We start from the raw sequence: 20,683 nt of genomic DNA, 5'->3' as shown, positions 1-20,683 counted from the left end.
AGGGGGAAAGGGGTGGTGGGAGGGATAAATTAGGAGTTTGGGATTAACAGATACACACCAATGTGTATATAAAATAAATAAACAAGGACTGACTATATAGCACAGGGAACTATATTCAATATCTTGTAATAATCTATAATGGAAAAGAATGTGAAAAGGAATATATATATTATTTTTTTTCAAAGTGAATCACTTTGCTGTACATTTGAAACTAACACAACTTTGTAAATCAACTATGTTTCAATTTTAAAAAAGTAAAAAGATTTTGACTCTGGAAATTAATTTTACATTGTTGCCTCCTGATACTGATTCTGAATACAAGCATGAATTAAATTATTCAGACTCAGTAATTTTACCCCATGATCTGACAATCTGCTAAACTTACTGCATAAATGTAATGCAAGTTTCCTTATGTTGTAATTGCTATAAACTCAATCTTTGTGTATTTTACCTTCTCATAAAAAAGCAGGTCTCTGATGAATTTTATTAACACAATCTATACTATTCAACAGGTTAAATTAAATGAACAATTAATCCACAAATTGTATTGGTTTGCTCAGGCTGCCATAAAAAAATAATGCAGACTGAATGGCTTAAACAAGAGAAATTTGTTCTCTGCAAAATCTGGAGGCTGCAAGTCCAATATCAGGATGTCAACAGTGTTAGTGCTGGTGAGGATTCTCTTCCTGACTTGGAGATGACACCTTCTGTTTGTGTCACATAGCCTTGCAGAGAGAAAAAGAACACAAGCGAGCTCTGGGGTCTTTTCTTCTTATAAGGACACCAGTCCTATTGGACTCCATGTTCTGTAAGGCTCTAGGCCTTGAAGATTCAGAGGGAAACAAGATTTACTGCCTCCAAGATGCTCACATTCTAGTATGAGAAACAGAGTGTAAATAAGTGACTTGTTTCTATAATAAAATTATGGCAAATTAGACTGCTAACTAAGTAGGAAGGATGGTTATAACCTTTATGGAGAAAATGGTTTAAAAAATCACAAATGTCACAGTAATGGGTCATACAGGTGAGGTAGAATTCAAAGGCAGATGAATGATTAGCGTTCATGCCCAGCTGTGTATTACAATTTGCACAAACTTGCATATAAATGCAAATAGTTCAGTATGGCTAGAACAATGAAGGGGATAGGTGAGAAAAGGGAATAGTAAATGCCACATTTAGGTGCTTGTACTCAGTACTAGGAATCAATGAAAGGGTTTTCAACAGAGTGACATTTTAAGCCTTTTATACATTTAAAATAACACGCATGGTATTATTTAAAGAGATGTTGGGGAATAAAGATACTGGAGGTTTGGAGCCCAGAGGATCTTGCAGTAGTTCGTGTCAGCAATTAAGAACCTAAATTAATGTAATTATATCTGTAACAGGGAACAGAGGAGAGAATCAAATAATATCTTAAGTTCCATTAAGTGGGTCATGGTGGGTGGTAATGAGCAAGGGGGAATCCATGTAAAGACCTGGATTCTAATTTTTACTTAATAATTCACATGAGCTGAGTCTATTGTCTGTGCGTGGTAGTAGTTATTGTTGTGTGTGTACATGTTTGGAGTCAGAGGATGGTTGTTTGTTAGCAGTTATCCAAAATGGTGTACACTGAGTTATCTGATACATCTAATATATACACTATTTAAAGGAAGAAGTCTGGTTGGTAGTATATGTGCATACGGATATGGAACTCAGAGGTGAGGTATGGGTATGGTTTTGGGAAGAGGTAACATGAGGTGGGTGATTATGTAAGAGATTGCTTAAGGAGTGATTGTTGTATTATTCAATACCTGAGATCTGATGAACAAAACTTAGAGCCAAGTAACTTTTCAGAAGGAAACAGAGAAATAGTTGGCTAACTCAATGCCCATTCCCAAATGACTTCTTCCTTGCCAACTTCACAGTCTTCACTGTCTCCATTGGCAGGTAAAACAATTTTTACCGTAGAAAACAAAAGCAAAACTGCTGGGAAGCTTCTGGGAAAGCTTTTACTTTCCTGATGCAAGGAAGTGATTTTGCTGGTGCCATCTCTTTCTCCCTTCCTCCTGTGTTGAATATAAATAGGATGACTGAAGTTGCAGGATAGACATTGTGAATAAAACCACAGAAATCATGAGATGTTGCCCTCATAGCTCTGAACCACTTAGTTATGCAAGATGAATAAATTCTGAAGATCTGCTGTACAACACAGTGTCTATGTTATAGTTAATACTGTAGGTGCATTTAAAAAATTGTAAAGAAGGTAGATCTCATGTTAAGTGTTCTTTCCCCTCCCAACCCTCTCAAAAAACGTGGGGTGGCATTAGGAATCTTTTGGATGAGATGGATATGCTTATTACCTTGATAGTGGTGATGGTTTCATGGATGTATGCATACATCTGAAGTCATGAATTTTTTTACAGTAAATAAGTGTAGTTTTTGAATCTCAATTATATCTCAGTAAAGTTATTTTTTAACTATACACCTCAAATATTTTGTTATACTGAGAAAATATAACACTTCTTTTCAAGCCACTTAGTAAAGCTCTCAATCTCTTGAAGAAGGATGTATCCTATCTACTACAAAGAAGTAGTAAGGCAAAGAAGGAAAACTCAGAAACAGTCAAAAAGTTAATATCCATTGTCAACTTTATACCAAGAAGAAATTAAGACACAGCAACTCCAAATTATTAATGTAAATAAGAAGCAAAACATAATTTAATTTGTAAAAGATTGACTTTATCTTAAAATTTAGAAAATATCCACACATGGATCTAAATTTACGATAGACACCTCATATTATTACATGATGCTTTCCAACCACTTTAAAAAGTAGTACTAAGATCAATTTTGAACAGATCAATAATTCAATAAACATTATTTTTAAAACTAAAGGATGTTCACTTTATTTTTCTTCCAAATTGGAAATAGACTTGTTAAGTTATAAAACTAATGTATGCTCATCAGAAAAAAGAAAGAAAAAAACCGAACAGATCATACAGTTAAGTGTAAACAAAATGGTAAAATATACCTAGAATTCCCACTACCAATTAAAAAACCCTGTTCACGTTTTGATACCTAAACTTCCAGATATTTTCCTTTGGTTACCACACAATTTAATATGTGTGACACAGATATGGTATGCAGAAATTAATGGAATACAGGTATAATAAAATTTTATAGAGAGATATTTTTGTTATATAGGCAGCTCAGAGGAGTAATATATTAGCTTTATTCTTATTTTTTTCCCCTCATCTCTTCCTTTTAAAATTTATCTTATTTCTATTCATATATTTTGGAAATAAGTCCTTATATTTTTAGTTCATGTTATTAAAGAAGGTAGATATATTCAAGCATATTTAGTGAGGATTAGATAACATTAAGTTAAATAATCAATCAAACAAACAAAAAATTCTGGCAGCTATGGATAGATTGACTTTGTTTTGTAGAAGAAATACTGCAACCTCAAAGCTAAAAAAAGCGTGATTTTTGTTCCTTTCTTTCTTTTGCTTGCCATTGACTTGATTTAATATATATTTATCTTAGAAATCGGGTTATTTAAATTGTTTCTTCATTTCACTATGGTTCAAAAGGAATTATGGTTTTATTAATATGATAAATAATTTTGAAATCTAAAAATTACATAAGGAGTATACTAAAGAATTTGAAATATAATGGGGTTTGATCTTTTATTTCATAATTTTTCTCTGGTCTTGTTTTTTTTCCCCATAAATTTGGAACCATATAATGTTTATATGCATTTAATGTTTGCACCTCTGTATTTCCCACTTTACTGTGGTCATGGAACAATAAATTTGGATCCAAGTTGTCAGCTCTTATGACTACTTAATGTTGCATTTTATAGACATATCTTAATTTAAATAAGTAAAGTTTACTGCTCAATTAACATGAAACTTTATATACCTTGTCAAGGGATGAGATATGCAATTTAGTTGCTTTAATTTTTTGAAGATTACTGGTATAGTTTATTTTAAAAATGATATATTTTGCTAACATACCCTTTTATTACATTGCTTTTTTAATGTTAGAGGCATATCTTTTTTTTTTCAATAAAATAAGTAAATAAGAATGATCATTTGGTAATTTCACTCAGTTTAAGAATTCCAGTATCAACTTCTCCATTTTTTCTTCATGTATTTTTGCTTATAGTTTGATTTAGAAAATTACAGAAAGTTCTACTTTATGAAGTTTTGTGAGTAAAGAGAAAGATTTGTCTATAAAGACCTACATGGTTTTAAATTTTGGACTTGCTCTACTAAGTACTATTAGAAATTAGACACAACGTATTAATTTTTTAGAACCATCTCATTTACCAAAAAAAAAAAGAACCTACTTTAATTTCATGGTGACTACTAGATAAATACCAGGTGGAAAATAAAAATTCAGACTAGAATATAGTAAGTAATAATATTTCATTACAAATATGTATTTTTATATACACAGCAGTTATCAGGTTAATAAAAATATAGGAGTAGACAAACATTTAGAAACAATCAAGTTACAAGGGTATTTAACTAAATAAATTAGTCAAAGTAGAACATCTGGTTACCTTTGCTTAGAAACATTATGCAGAGTTAATGCCTTTCCATTTCTAACGCACATAATTAAGTCGCAAGTCCATTTATTACCAAAAGAAGTCCTCTTGCCCTAGCTGTGGTGCTGGATGTGTTGTCTCTGCTATCTCTACTGCCGTATTTACAGACAATATATTGACACATACACCAAGGCCAGATCTTAAAGCAGGTAATAGGACTTTAGTAAGTCTAGGTGAGAGCACTTGGATTTTATCATTATAAGAAATGGATTTCTTTTACTGGCTTAGAAAAAAACTGCACTGATTGTAGTCCAGATCTTGGAGACACAAAACAGGCAAAAAACAGCAGAAAGGATAGATGCCAAAAGCAAAAGTAGGTATTTTAACAACATCTGCCTAGATTCTTCTGGCCATTCATTTACATGTTGCAGTTAAGGCAGCTGACAACATGTGAGTGTCCATCAGGTTTCAGAGAGCCAAGAAAGATTTGGTTGCTGATTTAAGACAAAACATCCCCCTGTGGCTTGACATTTATTTCTGGGCTCTAAAGGCCATTTTAAAATATTCAAACAGCTAAATTACAGAAATTAGGGCATTATATTTAAACTCTAAAAGACTTTGCTCAAATTGCAGGCTATCAAAGGGCTACACATTAAAGAAATCAAATATGATGGAAATGAGGAGACAGGCTCTGCCACTAACTATTTGAATATAAACTTGAAAAATCCACTAATATTCTCTGTGCTTTAGTTTCTGTACCTGAAAGATGAAATTGTGAAACCAGACAACTTATAATGCCCCTTCCGGTACCACTATATATTCCTGTATGATTTATTTGTATTTCCACTGGAATTATTATTCCTATTGGTTTAGATGACTTGTTGAAAATAAAAATAATTAATTTTTTGAATTAACATTTCTCAGCTATCCTCCATGTTTACGACTATCAAAATAAAGTTTCTCTAAGCTTTGAACAAGACTATATTTTTAACCAAAATATAGTTTTTCTATTTGTGTAACATATATAAATCTTGGTATATTGTAAATGCATAATGTAATCAAAGAGGTATACAAAATAAAGCAATCATGAATATAATTATTATTAAAACAATTTTATTTTTACCTGCGAGGGATGAAGCTGTACTTTGTTGAAAGTTTTACTGTTCACTATTTGATTTATCCCCTGAACTATCTTTTGAAGACAAAGATATATGAGTTGTACTATTGGTGTTGAGACCTACATTGTACCTGCAATGCACTTATTAGATTTTATACTCATTTTTTAGCCAATTATATTGTGTGTTTCTTCTTTCTCCCAAAATGTTTGTAAAGATTTGTAAAATAGCTGAATTTTTATACAGCTTACTAGCTTAATTTCTTGGTTATTTCATCAGCTAGTGAATAGTGATGTTATATTCAGAGATCCAATTTACTAAATAATAGGGGATTCAGGGTGCAAATCAAAGCAACCAAAGCTCAAGAAAGCATTTGTGTATAGGTAGGAGGTTTAAATTATATTTAGATTATTTTTCCAAACGTTGCTTTTCTACACATCTATTTTAGTTTTTTCTTTTTTCAATATATCACACTAGCATTGAACAGTTTCGTAAGTTCCTAAATTGCTGCCTCTACCGAGTGGAAACCTCAGGAAATTGAAATGTCTGTTTCACTATAGTTACTAAGCAAAAGTTTTCTGAATTACCCAGGAGACGTTGCCAAATAGCACTGAGTCAAAAGTCTAATGGAAGTTAAAGAGGTTAACTAGCATTTTTGCTCACAGGCCCTTTCCATATCAGAGTAAAGAGGAAGTTGGAAAAAAAGGCAAATACTTTGTGTAATTAGCATCTAGTTAGTCTGCTTTTTCTAGAGCCTTGACCTCTCTATAGAATTATAGCTTAGGTTTCCTTTTGTTCAGACTCCATGACTGTCATATACATATATATGTGTATATATATATATTTAAATTAATATATATATTTAATTATATATTTTTTTAAAATTTAAACTAATATAACAAATTGTGTTTGAAAAATTCCTGTTGAGCTTTTTGGGAAAAATATACTTAAAAAACAGAGGGATGGTTTGTACAGCCAAAGTAGTGCTCTGAATTCACCTACTGATAATCATTTTTGTTGCAAATACATTACAGTGATGGATAGTGTGTAAAATAAAAGCTTCAAAGTCAGGCTCATAAAAAAGATGAATATCTAAAACTAAAAAAAAAAAAAAGAATAGTAGAAAAAATAGTGAGCACACTTAAGCTATTGTCTAAAGGGGCTTTAGTCCCATATGCAATGGTGGTCAGAAATTTGGCTTCTACAACATAACAGGTGCTAAAACACACTGCATACTTTGATGAGAAACTGGATCCAGCCTCACAGGTTGAATTTAAGAGAGAACCAGAAAGGTAGAGAGAGAGAGAAAGAGAGAGAGGGAGAGAGAGAAGAGAAAAGAAAAGAGAATGCAAAGGAGATAGAAATCCAAAATAATAAGAAAAGAAAAATCTAAAACCAAGAGAGAAACCTAATTATAAAAAGGTAACAAATGTTATAATTAAAATATAAATTCACAACAGGAAATAATAATGCTACTTAACAACTTAAAAAGGATATTAAGAATATTGAAGATGTTCACAGAGATAAAATTAGGATATTTGTCCTAAAAATTTATAAACAGATTATTAAACAAAAATATATACAGATATTATGTCAGCACTAAGTAAACACATTTTGAAAAATTAGAAATCTTGTATAAAATTTAAGTTATGCATACTCTTAAAGATTTGAGAAACAATAGACTACACCCAAAGCACATTAGTGAGTCACAATACAATCTGAAGAATTTCATCACAAATGAAGCAGAGAAAAAGTCCTCGTTCCACTATTATGTAGGTAGTCACAAGAGAACTATGAATTCTCTGTACTAATGAAAACAAGCTAGAAAATTAATGGAACTATTATTTAAGCATACAAGAGAGCTCATGCCACAAAGAAGACCAATGAACTAACATCCAATTTGATGAATATCTCTTGTGAACAAAGAGGCCCATGGCCTCTTTTATCTTTGGTGGAGCAATAGGAGGAAGAAGGAAAGAGAAGAAAGCAGACAAGAGTTTTAATTACTCTTTTAAAGGCAAAGTGAGGGCTAGCCTAAGAGTATAAATTCTCTAGAGTAACAGATGTAAAGACAGACTTTAACAGTCAGACAGTTCTTTCCACCAGTCTTTACTAAGTGCTCGTAGAAAGGATGGAGGTAAAGAGAGACCTGAGAGTATTAGGACAAGGTAGGAAAACTGATATAACCACTATAGACACTTCAGGCTTTAACTGGATTTAAGGCAGCATCCCTCTACAATTGGGGAAATAGCAGGAGAGGTGACAGAGACTGCTAAATTACAGTCTTGGGACCCACTGAGAAAAAGTCTCTCTGAATCTTATAGGGAGTATTAAACACTGGATATATGCATTTGGAAGAGGGACAGGAGAACTGAGAAAGAGAGAGATCTCTTCTGGTTCGCAAATGCCCAGGACTATGAGGCTGAATGCAGAGGAATCTCATTGAGATCTGCCTTCCTGCAAAATAGAAGCTTATGGCTCTGAACTCAAATAATTTGAAGTATGCAATGAACTGAATCTAACAAAAGCAAGAAGATTAAAATAATAATAATAATAATAATACCAGCTATTCCAACAGACTTGATTGTTTCAGAAAAGATTCAGCTTGACAGAAGAGAAAGCCTGCAGTTTTCTGTATATAAATATTACTTACACAAATTTCTAATGATAGTTGACCAAAATGTCTGACATAGTAGTGAAAACAAAATTACAAAGCATAAAAGAAGCAAGACAATATGATACGTTATTAAGAAAGGAAAAAGTCAATAAACAGGATAGAGAGATAACATAGATTTTGGAATTATCATATATGTACTTAAATTAACTAAGATAAATACATTAAGGAATCTAACAAAAAAGGGGAACAGCATTCCTGACATGACAGAGATGAAAGTGAAATAAAATAAATAAATAAATAAAAGAACAATGGAAATGCTTCAAATCAAAAGTGTTATATAACAACATTTTTTGGTTTATCCAGAGAAAAAATTCAATGGATTTGAATACAGGTCAAAAATACAAATACAGTTGAAATTACATTACAGAAAAATAGAACTAAAAAAGAAGAAAGAAATGATCATCTGAAATTTATAGGAAAATATCATATAGTCTATCATACCTATCACTGAAATTCCAGAAAAAAATATGAGAAATAATGAATTAGGCATTAAAAATATCTGAGGGATGATAATTTAGAATTTTTTAAATTGATTAAAGACATCAACCCAAATATTCATAGAGCTCAGCACATGTCAAGCAGAATATATCCAGAGAAAAGTACACCTACGCACATTATAGTCAAGCTGCACAAAAATATAGTATTTTAAAAGCCATCAGATGGGGAAAAGGAAATATAAAAAGAAGGGAAACAATTAGAATGAAATCTCACTGCATCAAATAAACAATGGAATTCAGTAAACAATGATACTACATATTAAAAATTATGAGAGAAAAAGTACTGTTAATATAGAATTGTAAAATCAGTAAAAACGTTCTTCATAAATAAAGTCAAAATAAATACATTTTTTAGTCAGGCAAGAGCTGAACGAATTTTTCTTGAAGAGACCTCCAGCATAAGAAATTAAAGAGTACAGGTCTTATGCCTCCTTAGGTAGATTTATTCCTAGGTATTTTATTCTTATTGTTGCGATGGTAAATGAGATTGTTTCCTTAATTTCTCTTCTGATCTTTCGTAGTTAGTGTATAGAAATGCAACAGGTTTCTGTGTATTAAATTTGTATCCTGCAACTTTACTAAATTCATTGATGAGCTCTAGCAGTTTTCTGGTAGCATCTTTAGGATTTTCTATGTATAGTATCATGTCACCTGCAAACAGTGACAGTTTTACTTATTTTCTAATTTGGGTCACTTTTATTTCTTTTTCTCCTCTGATTGCTGTGGTTAGGACTTCCAAAACTATGTGGAATAAAAGTGGCAAGAGCAGACATTCTTGTCTTCTTCCTGATCTCAGAGGAAATGCTTTCAGCTTTTCACCATCAAGTATGATGTTAACTGTGGGTTTGTCATATATGGCCTTTATTAAATATGTCTCTATGCTCACTTTTTGGAGAGTTTTTATCATAAATGAATGTTGAATTTTATCAAAAGCTTTTTCTGCATCTATTGAGATAATCATATAGTTTTTATATGAGAAAGAAGGAAATTCTGCCATTTGTGTCAATATGAATGGACTTTGAGGTCATTGTGCTAAGTGAAATAAGTTAAGACAGAGAACAACAAATATCAATACTTTAAATCTCAGTTATATGTGGAATCTAAAAAAAAAAAAAGTTAAACTCATAGAAACAGAGAGTGGAATAGTATTTGCCAGGGGCCATAAGGTGGGGGAAGATACTCAGAGATTCTGCAATTAAGATAATATAGCAATACTGGAACATCATTTGAGCAGGTGACATTTATGCTCAGGATAGGCCACGTGATGGTGAAGATAAGCCCCTTTACATTTTCCTCTATGACATAAAGCAGAACAACACTTATTGGAATGAAGTTTAGGCATCTCATCCAGCACCACATGGCAGGAAATGTACATAGTAGTGTTCTGTAGTTCATCTGGAACTTAGCTCTTTGCAGTCTAAATTTCAGTCTTCAGACCTTCCTGAACAACTAGGCTAAATTTGCAATATTTATTTCTAATCTTCAATATATAAAATGCTCTTATTATGAGAACCCATTTTCCTCTATGTAAGCCCTTGCTTCTAACATGCCAACTTAGTAAAAATAAATTTGCTAAAGTGGTCATGGTCAGCTACGAAGACCATCATAGCTTTAGTTACTAGGGATTTTAGGTGGCCTGTTAAATATCAGTCTCCTCACTCTATACAATGAAGCCTATTATTGAGATAAAACACTGGTAATCTTCAGTGACCTGCTACTGTAAAAATCCTGCCCAGCCTATATTTACCAAAATTAAAATCTAAGGCCACCCACTTGGGCTGCTTCCGATCACTCCATGTATAAATCTTTTTTTAAGATTTCAGACCAATTCACTAAAAAGTTAAAGTTTTAAGGCATCCATCTGTTAGGTACCTAAAATTTTTCCCCTGTTGAGGTTGAAGCAAATTGAGAAATAAAACAGAAGACAGACATCTGAATTAAAATTATGATGGAAGCTTTACTATTAATAAACCCATCTATATAATATGAATTTAGATTTGTGGCCAAAAGACTAAGAGTTTATGAAGTGCCATTTTTACTGCCTAAACTATTGGATTCCCAACTTAGGAAAAATTGGGGAAAACAGAGCAGCCTTAACTACCTAGGATTACTGCTTCATATCAGTTTGGGGTAGAGTGGAGAAAAAAAAAAAAAAAAAGAATCTCTAGCTCTTTCAGCCCTTTTATAGGTTAATACCTCACAATCAAGAAACATGGGCCAACGGATGTCACACACTTATCGATTAACATCAGCCCCCTAAGGAAGGATGAGTAAAGGTGAGGGAAAATTTTTCATGATAACTTACTATCACGGAAGATGCTCTCTGTGGAACCTTAAACATAGGAGAAATATTAAATTTCTAGTAAATTAAAATGATAAGATATTTAGATTTGAAACACATTGATGCACATCAGAACCCGTGACAGGCACAGGCAGTAAACCAATAAGTATTTAGTGTAATTTTATAAACTTTAAAGCACTTATTTAGAATAGACAAAAACAGTTGTTCAAAACATCAACCATAAGAAAGTGTGAAGAAAAAAATAATAAACATATGAATAGGAATATCAAGCAGAGAACAGAAAAAGAAGAGAGAGAGAAAGAGATATTAACAAACAAGTAGAAGCTGAAGTTTTTGAGGGAAAAGGTCAGCACAGTATAAACATTTCTTAAAAGCTCTACCTTAACAAAAGCATTAAATTAGGGCATAAATGACAAATCAAAAAACTTAGAACTAAGAAAATTATATAAGCAAATATGGATTCAAAGGGCATTAAATTGCAGAGAGTAAAGATTGAAATAATCCTTAGAGAACAGAGTATGAAAAAGGTATACTAAAATTTTGAAAACTTAAGAGTAATGAATGTGCCTCTGAAAAAATAAAAAGTGGATTTTACACTTCAGGAAGATCTAGAAAACAAAAAAAATCAATTACCATAAAAATAAATTGGTAATTTAAAGTATCAGGCATAAAAAGAAACTAGGACCAGAGAGTCCTTCAGATTTGTCAAGACTCACATTTAAGAAACACATAATTCCCACTTTATATCACTTTTTCAAGAAATTAAAATTAAAGAAATCTATCCAATGTATTCTAGAAGAATATAATTGCATACACACACACACACACAAATCTAAGAATAAAAGGAAAAACTTGTGTTTAGCAGGACTGCTACCTAGATACCAACTTCCACCTCCAGGACAGGGTTGTCAAAGGTCTAATGCAGCATTTATAAAGTGCAGAAACTGATTCTCAGATACACTTCCCAAAACGGGGCCTTGTGTGTCTGGTAACAGAAAAGAAAAAAAACTTTATTCTCTGACCTCACAGAACTTTTTATCTAGTAGAAGAGATAATATTTGTAATAATGTAGATGTAATAAAAGACAGAATGTGAAAAATGATATAATAAAATTTCTCAAATCTGTAAAAATAAATAAATAAATAATTTAGTGGAAAGAGAGGGTAAGGAGAAGGGTGAGTATGTATATAGAAATAGTCAAGAATACTGTCCGTGCTATACAGTAAATCCTTGTTATTTATCTATTTTACGTATAGTAGTTTGTGTCTATTAATCCCATACTCCTAATTCACCTCTCCCTCCTTCCCTCTCCCCTTGGTAACCATAAGTCTGCTTTCTATGTCTGTGAATCTGTTTTGTATATAGATTCACTTGTATTATTTTTAAATTCCACATATAAATGATATCACAGGGAATTATATTCAATATCTTATAGTAATTTATAATGGAAAAAAATCTCAAACAAATAACTGGAACACTTTGCTGTGCACCTGAAACTAACACAATATTGTAAATCAATTATACTTCAATAAAAAATTTTTTTAAAAGATAAATAAAAAACAATACTGCTTAAGTTAAGGCAACCACGTGACTGGACTCTAAGGCTCATTTAAAGACTTACCATAAAAGTCCAATAACACAGCCTTTCATTTTCTAGACTGTTCTGCCTCCAGTTAATTGAAAGTAATCTGGAAATTCAAAACAGCCTTCCTCTGGATATTTACTCACTTACAATGCAAGCACATTTTTATGATGTGTTTAGTTAGCGGATTAGTGAAGTGGGTATGTCAGAAAGATTCATCTTGCTAATTAGTGTTTTTAATGAGTTTTTGCTATGTCACTCCTTAGTAGTCTGTTTACCATTTTCCATACTGTGGCTTGGAAGCCAAAATCCTAGTGGGTTTTAATTAACCCAAAGTATTTCTACTAAAATCACACCAGTCATAATATTTAATGACTTCAGTCAATAGAAGAGATAGTAATAATAATGCAAGGTATAAGATCAAATATATAAATATTCATATAAATAGATAACAGATACAAACATTAAAGTAAAATCAAAAAGAAATGTGTTCAGGTAGAATTCAATGAAGAATTACCTATATTATACAGCTTATATATGTGTATATATATATATATATATGCAATGATATTTATTTAAATGAAGTTTTAATGAACTTGCAGTTAAATTCAAACTATCTTAGTTTTACTGGCTGAATACTCTGTGATAGATTATTTCATTTGCAAATTCTGTGGCACTGGTGAATACACCATAACTTATAAGCTGTACCTGTATATCAACTATGTTGATATATTAGTATACTGCTATTACTATACTTTTATAGTAAATCCTATATTGGTTTGGCACATGTAATAGCAAAAGGAAGAAATACATGTCTATCCATTGAATGACAGTCTATAGTCCAGAAAAATTCCCAATTAAGGAAATCTTAACTGTGCTATATATTATCTGGTTTTCATTGTATTGTAACTTCACACTGGATAGGGAATTTAGAGTCAGAATTCAGATTTGGTGAATGCTAAGCTTTGTATAAAGCTGAGATTGTTTAACTCTGTCCAAGGTGCGAAACTTCTTTTAACTTTCCTGAATATTTTTATGGAAGATGCAACATATATAAATGATTTACAACAAAATCTGTTTCCTTTTCCGTGTTATACAGCTCTCATTGGGAAGTGGCTTCTCAGCTAGAGACGACATTCCATAGACTCCTTACATGTGGTGGTCATATGAGTTGTCTCCAGTGAGCAGAATGTGAGCAGAATGATATGTGTCATTCTAGATGAAGTCAATTAAGAGTCAGGGGAATCTTCCCTTTACTCTTACTTTTCCCTTTTGAGGACCGAGAGCAGAGGCTTCTTTGAGTTTCTGGGGGACAGCAGAACCATAGCCGGGAGCAACTTGGTCCCTGAATCACCAGATGGAGAAAACCTTCCCACATCAGACAGGAATACCCACAGTAGCTAGCTAAATGAGTGAGAAGTAAACTTCTTTTATGTTAAGTCACTGAAATTCAAGGTTTTATTTTTTACGTTATGGAGAGCTACCCTAATTACAGAAGAAATTCAGCATTCTTCTATACCCATGAATACCCTTTTTTAAAAATTGCAGTATCTCAGTGATTAGGTGAATGTTTATTAGATACAGTTACAAATTGTCTCCTAATAATGACCTATTAAACGACAACCAGCATATATATATATACACACACACACACACACACACACACATCAGTCATCCATACTTCAGCAGTGGGATAAAGTCAAAGTCCAAAGGTTAATATTTAGAAAACTGCCTGAAAAACAAAACACATGTGCATACATTTTTATTCATCCAACTTATCAACACATGGTGGAATAAAAAGGCAAGTAGGAAATATGTTTTCTTTCTCTAGGGGTTACTTCACCTCCTCTTTTCTCTTTATTTTATCATGTTGTGACATTGCTATGGGGATATGGGAGGCCTATTATTAAAACAATCCTTAATCCTAAGGGAAAGAAACAAGCTGGTTATGCAGATGGGATCTAAGTGAAAAGAATAAGTTATAAAAAAGTTCAGTGAAATCATATTACAGGAAGAATATACAGAACACTGTTTTCCCCACAGAAATCTTTGATTATATGAAATTAACTTTAAATTCCCTTTGTTTGTTATTACTAATTGATAGTCAGATGCAACATAGCTAAAAGATGAAAAGAAGAAAAATCCAATTAACTACTTGACTCTACTTTTAATAAAAAATATTTTATTTATTTACTAATTATATAATTATATTAATAAAATTTCCATACGTAACTGCCAGAAATTCACTGAAGGGTGAATATGAGTCTGGCTTTAAACACTCCATGGTAGGATCAGAATCCTTTGTTTGCAGAGACTCTCCACTTTATTTGTTCAGTCACACCTAACTAGACAAGGAGCAGGTACCTCACTTAGCAAGAATAATCGGAATTTCATCCCAAGGAATTTTTAATTGGTGATGTTAGAAATCGTTTTCTCATGGCACTTGGATGTTTAACTTGTAAACTCATGAGCTCTAAATAGGCTGTTTTGCCATATAGACTCAATTCCTTCTGGAAAAGGAATAACGTTGCGTGTGACCAGCAAGATAAAGAAGGAGAAACATTGTGGATGTTTCCAATCATTAGCTCTCTTGTGTCCAGCTTAGGAAGGGACCCTGTATCATATCGCTTAATCTAACTTCATTCATTAATGTGCTATCACTTGAAAACCCCCAAATTTTTTTTTAAAATAAAAGCTCTAACTAATATAGATATATAAAATAATGTTGGAAGAAGAAATGAATTTCTTATTCTGGTAATTCCTTGAATCATTTATGCTTTTTGACCTGCCGGAGAACTGCTTCAGCAAATTTAACAGCGTCAATGGCCTATATTAGGACTAGAGGAGAGACATTATGCCTCATTTTTCTGAACTCTAGAATGTATTCTGTCTTTGAAATCTGTGAACTTTTTTCTCTTCTGTGTGTTATAGTTTAACCTCTCACAGTTCACTCTGCAGCAGTTAAGAACAAAACCTTTTTCTATTTAAAGTGGTCCCATTCTCCATCTCTTTTGGTGAAGCATAACCCAATTAGCATAGTTGTTTTACTTTCTTTTCTGATAAATATAATTATGAAATTTTATTGAAAGTAAAATTCATCATTTGATGATTTTAAAGCTCCTGTAATTTACTCCATTAATAGTAAAATGTTGGGTGAAATATAAGACTATAGACAGTAAGGTTAGATCCTCAGGTAATATGCAGTTGAGGCTCAGAAAAATTGGCTAGTGTCCCATGCATTTTGTTTGAAGCTGTTACTAAAATTCATTCAATAACAGAAGTAAGCAACATTTAATACATTTTTGATAAGTATTGCTGTTGCTTGAGAAAAATTGATAAGAACACTTTATTTCTTTTCCCTTGTAAGCCTTTTTATTTTGAATGGAACATACAAGGTTCAGTTTATTCTCTTTATTGTACAGTAGGTATCACAGTGCCCTGAAGGACACAGGATGGGTCAAGAATGAGTATCAAGGATATCGGTGTGATGGCGGGTGAATGGACTATGGCTCAAAAAACCAGGTAGAGTAAAGAGATGGTGATTCAGAGACTCTGATTCTGACCCCTCAGTTGGGGTCTTCATATGAAAACCACACACGGGCTTCCCAGCATCTTTTGCCCTTGCTTGGCTGCAAATGTTGCACGTGGTAGTGATGCACTTGGACATAGAATCGGTGCCCAGGCCAGGGAGCGCTCAGAACACAATTTTCACACAAACTACTCAGCACCCACACTGCAGAGGCATCACTCAAAGACCTGGAAACCGGAGCACTACAACTATAAATATTTTTACAATTAACTCTTAGGATCACGTTCACGATCACATCTTAGGATCACGTTTTTATGAAGAGACAGGGCACACAGGGGCATGCCTATGTATTTTATTAGCACAATAAGTTTAGTGAACGTCCATCATCTCCTATAGATACAAAATAAAAGAAAAAGAAACGTATTTTTTCCTTGCGATGAAAACTCAGGATTTACTCTCTTAGACACTTTCATATATAACATACATCAATGTTAATTATATTTATCATGTTCTACACTACATCTCTAGTACTTATTTATCTTATAACTGGAAGTTTGTACCTTTTGACTGCCTTCATCCAATCCTCCCACCCCTCGTAACCACGAATCTGGTCTCTTTTTCTATGTGATTGTTTCTTTGTCTTTGAAGTATAATTGAACTACAACACCATGTTAGTTCCTGTTACACAACATACTGAGTTGATATTTCTATACATTTCAAAATGATCACCACGATAAGTCTAATCACCATGAAAGTCTATATTTTGCCACTCCCAACCCCTTCTTCCTTGGGGTACACATAACTCTATTCATAGAGACGGTTCTGTCAGTTAACTGCAAACTGAACCATCCAAGGATTTGAGGAAAACAGACATCTGGAATATTTCACATGTCCACACCCAAGGAAGAGATAAACATGTTAAATTCCAAAGTTCACAGGAGGCTACCCCAGGATCCGTCTGTCCTGGTGTGCCGAATATTTTATGTTTTTGTTTTTGGTTTGTTTTCTTGCGTTTGCTTTTAACTGGCTCACACTGAGAGCAGCCAGGCTGGTCTATAGAACCTCCCACCCAATTCTTCCCCAGAGAAGGTGGAGAACTGCCCTACCTAGAGGAAACCAGGAAAGTAGCAGGGAGAGCAATAAAGCACTCCTGCACCATGGGGATGCCCCATCACGGCAGGGAGAACACTGGAGACAGAGAGGGCAGTGTGGAAGGTGACTCCCCAGTGAGGCATGGTGGGAGCTGAGATTCACTGGCCTGAACATGACCTTTGCCCCAGTCTGGTCCACTGCTCACTTAATGCCAACAGGTATACAGAGGTAAGAAAGGCTGGGCCTGTATTTTGTTCCTACCTCTGGAGCTTCTCCCAACCCTTTGGTCTCCAGGTCACATGCGATAAAGCCTCCCTCCACAGTGAGGCTATAGTGCTGCACAGGCGAAGCTAATGCTCAACCCAAGAGCCATCACACAGAGAATTCTGCAAGTCCCTTGGGTAGGTCTACCCCCTCTCCTCATTGTGGTTAGAAGGGACGAGGGTGGCAGACCACCCCGTGAGCCCTCTTAACACCTCAACAGTAAAATCAAGCATAAAATCACATTAGTGGATGTCTAGCCAGCTGACAGACTAGGATAGGGTGGGAGTTTCACAAACGTGTACTGTTCTTTTCTGCTTATTTTGAAGAGTTAACGTGAAGGGAAATGGTCAAAACCATTTCCCTATGCTTCGAAATCCATCTTAAGGATTATAATAGGCAGATAGAGACAAACTGTGCTGTAAACCTTCAAGGATGGGTGTATCAAGGAACATTCCTCCAGTCCTCTCTTATGCACAGTATCTGTTTCTGTTTTTGACTGTTTTTTCAGCTTTACTGAGGTATGATTGACAAATAAAATAATAATATATTTAAAGTGCACAAGGTGCTTTGATATACGTGTACATGGTGAAAGGATTCCCACAATCGAGTTAATTAACACATTCATTACTTCACATATTAGCCTTTCTTTGTTTTTTTGGTGAGAATACTTAAGTTCTACTTTCAACAAATTTCAATTATACAATATAGTTTTATCAACTATAGTTACCGTGTTATACATTAGATCCTCAGAATTTATCTTAAAAATGCTGCTCTTATGGAGACTCTCACCACTTTTGTGAGGAGGTCCCAAGGTAAACCTGAGTGCTGACTGGGAGGTAGGGGGGAAGAAGGCAGGTGGGACACTCCCCTGGTGGACCAGTGATTAAGACTCCGTGCTTCCATTGCAGGGAGCATGGATTCAATCGTTGGTCAGAGAACTAAGATCCCACATGCTGCAAGGTGCAGCCAAAAAAGCAAATAAATAAATAAATAAATAAATAAATAAATAAATAAATAGCCTCCTGAGGCTGCTGCTTTTAAAAAAAAAAAGAAGGCAGGTTGGCAGTAGGAAGTGCTGAGGAGCGGACCTGCCAAGAGGCTTGACTCTTCTGTCAGGTCAGTGAGTCCACATAATGAAAAATGGCTCTCAGAGCACAGCTAGTCTCAACATTGTCAGTTTTCTGAGTCAGCTTCAGCACTTTGTTCCCCAGAAACCTGAATTCTTGCAGCAGCAAACTGGCAAAGGTGAGACAAGTGCATACATATGAAAGGGTTGTTCTGTGGGTGGATTTCCATTGTCCAACACACATACTTGGCTGCAATCTCAAAAGTCTCCATCCATAAGACTGTCTCCTTTCTCTGCAACCCTGAGGACAAAATTTGCTGCAAAGTCATTATGCTAAAAAAATGCATAAAAATTCAAATTCTTCACTTCTTCCATTTTGTGCACTTTGTTCTAAAGGATTCCTGCCACTCTGCTGGCACACAGTTCACGGAGGCCAAATGCCTTCTGTCCCAATATGCTATATATTATTTCAACATGATCCCACTCTTCTTGAAACCTGGGACACAGACAAGGGCTGACCAACTTCTTTCCATCTTTAGCAGCTTTTCTCTCCTATTCAAATGTACTTTATCACTTCATTTTTGCTGTTGTTTGCAAAGCCTTTTCACAGGATTTAGTGGTAGCATAGGCACTTCCAGATTTCTTTACATAAATGGTTGTTCAAGTCTCTGGTTTTTCCCATGAATCCTGTATGGCCTCCTTTGTCCCATCCATGGATGCAGGTGTCATTCCCCCAGAGCAGGTAGGTGAAAGCTGCTTCTAGTTCTTCTGCCATCTCCCCTAGAAACACTTACTTTTATTATTATTACTATTATTTTTTAACATCTTTATTGGAGTATAATTGCTTTACAATGGTGTGTTAGTTTCTGCTTTATAACAAAGTGAATCAGCTATACATACACATATATCCCCATATCTCCTCCCTCTTGCGTCTCCCTCTCTCCCACCCTCCCCATCCCACCCCTTGAGGTGGTCACAAAGTACTGAGCTGAGCTGATCTCCCTGTGCTATGCGGCTGCTTCCCACTAGCTATCTATTTTACATTTGGTAGTGTATATATGCCAGTGCCACTCTCTCACTTCGTCCCAGCTTACCCTTCCACCCTCCCCGTGTCCTCAAGTCCATTCTCTACGTCTGTGTCTTTATTCCTGTCCTGCCCCTAGGTTTTTCAGAATCTTTTTTTTTAGATTCCATATATATGTGTTAGCATACTGTATTTGTTTTTCTCTTTCTGACTTACTTCACTCTATATGACAGTCTCTAGGTTCATCCACCTCACTACAAATAACTCAGTTTCATTTCTTTTTATGGCTGAGTAATATTCCATAGTATATATATATGCCACATCTTCTTTATCCATTCATCTGTTGATGGACACTTAGGTTGCTTCCATGTCCTGGCTATTGTAAATAGAGCTGCAATGAATATTGTGGTACATGACTCTTTCTGAATTATGGTTTTCTCAGGGTATATGCCCAGTAGTGGGATTGCTGGGTCGTATGGTAGTTCTAATTTTAGTTTTTTAAGTTACCTCTATACTGTGCTCCATAGTGGCTGTATCAATTTACATTCCCACCAACAGTGCAAGAGGGTTCTCTTTTCTCCACATGCTCTCCGGCATTTATTGCTTGTAGATTTTTTGATGATGGCCATTCTGACTGGTGTGAGGTGATAACTCATTGAAGTTTTGATTTGCATTTCTCTAATGATTAGTGATGTTGAGCATCCTTTCATGTGTTTGTTGGCAATCTGTACCTCTTCTTTGGAGAAATGTCTATTTAGGTCTTCTGCCCATTTTTGGATTGGGTTTTTGTTTTTTTGATATTGAGTTGCATGAGCTGCTTGTAAATTTTGGAGATTAATCCTTTGTCAGTTGCTTCATTTGCAAATATTTTCTCCCATTCTGAGGGTTGTCTTTTGGTCTTGTTTATGGTTTCCTTTGCTGTGCAAAAGCTTTTAAGTTTCATTAGGTCCCATTTGTTTATTTTTGTTTTTATTTCCATTTCTCTAGGAGGTGGGTCAA

General features: G+C 34.2%; 1 pseudogene; it reads right to left on the bottom strand.

The window, feature by feature from the left end:
• Positions 1–18,631: 18,631 nt before the first annotated feature.
• On the bottom strand, positions 18,632–20,209 carry LOC133090493 (ectonucleoside triphosphate diphosphohydrolase 6-like; annotated as a pseudogene).
• Positions 20,210–20,683: the final 474 nt, after the last annotated feature.

Source organism: Eubalaena glacialis, chromosome 4 (genome assembly GCF_028564815.1).
Source record: "Eubalaena glacialis isolate mEubGla1 chromosome 4, mEubGla1.1.hap2.+ XY, whole genome shotgun sequence".
Lineage (NCBI taxonomy): Eukaryota > Metazoa > Chordata > Mammalia > Artiodactyla > Balaenidae > Eubalaena > Eubalaena glacialis.
This window is presented reverse-complemented; position numbering and strand designations above follow the sequence as displayed.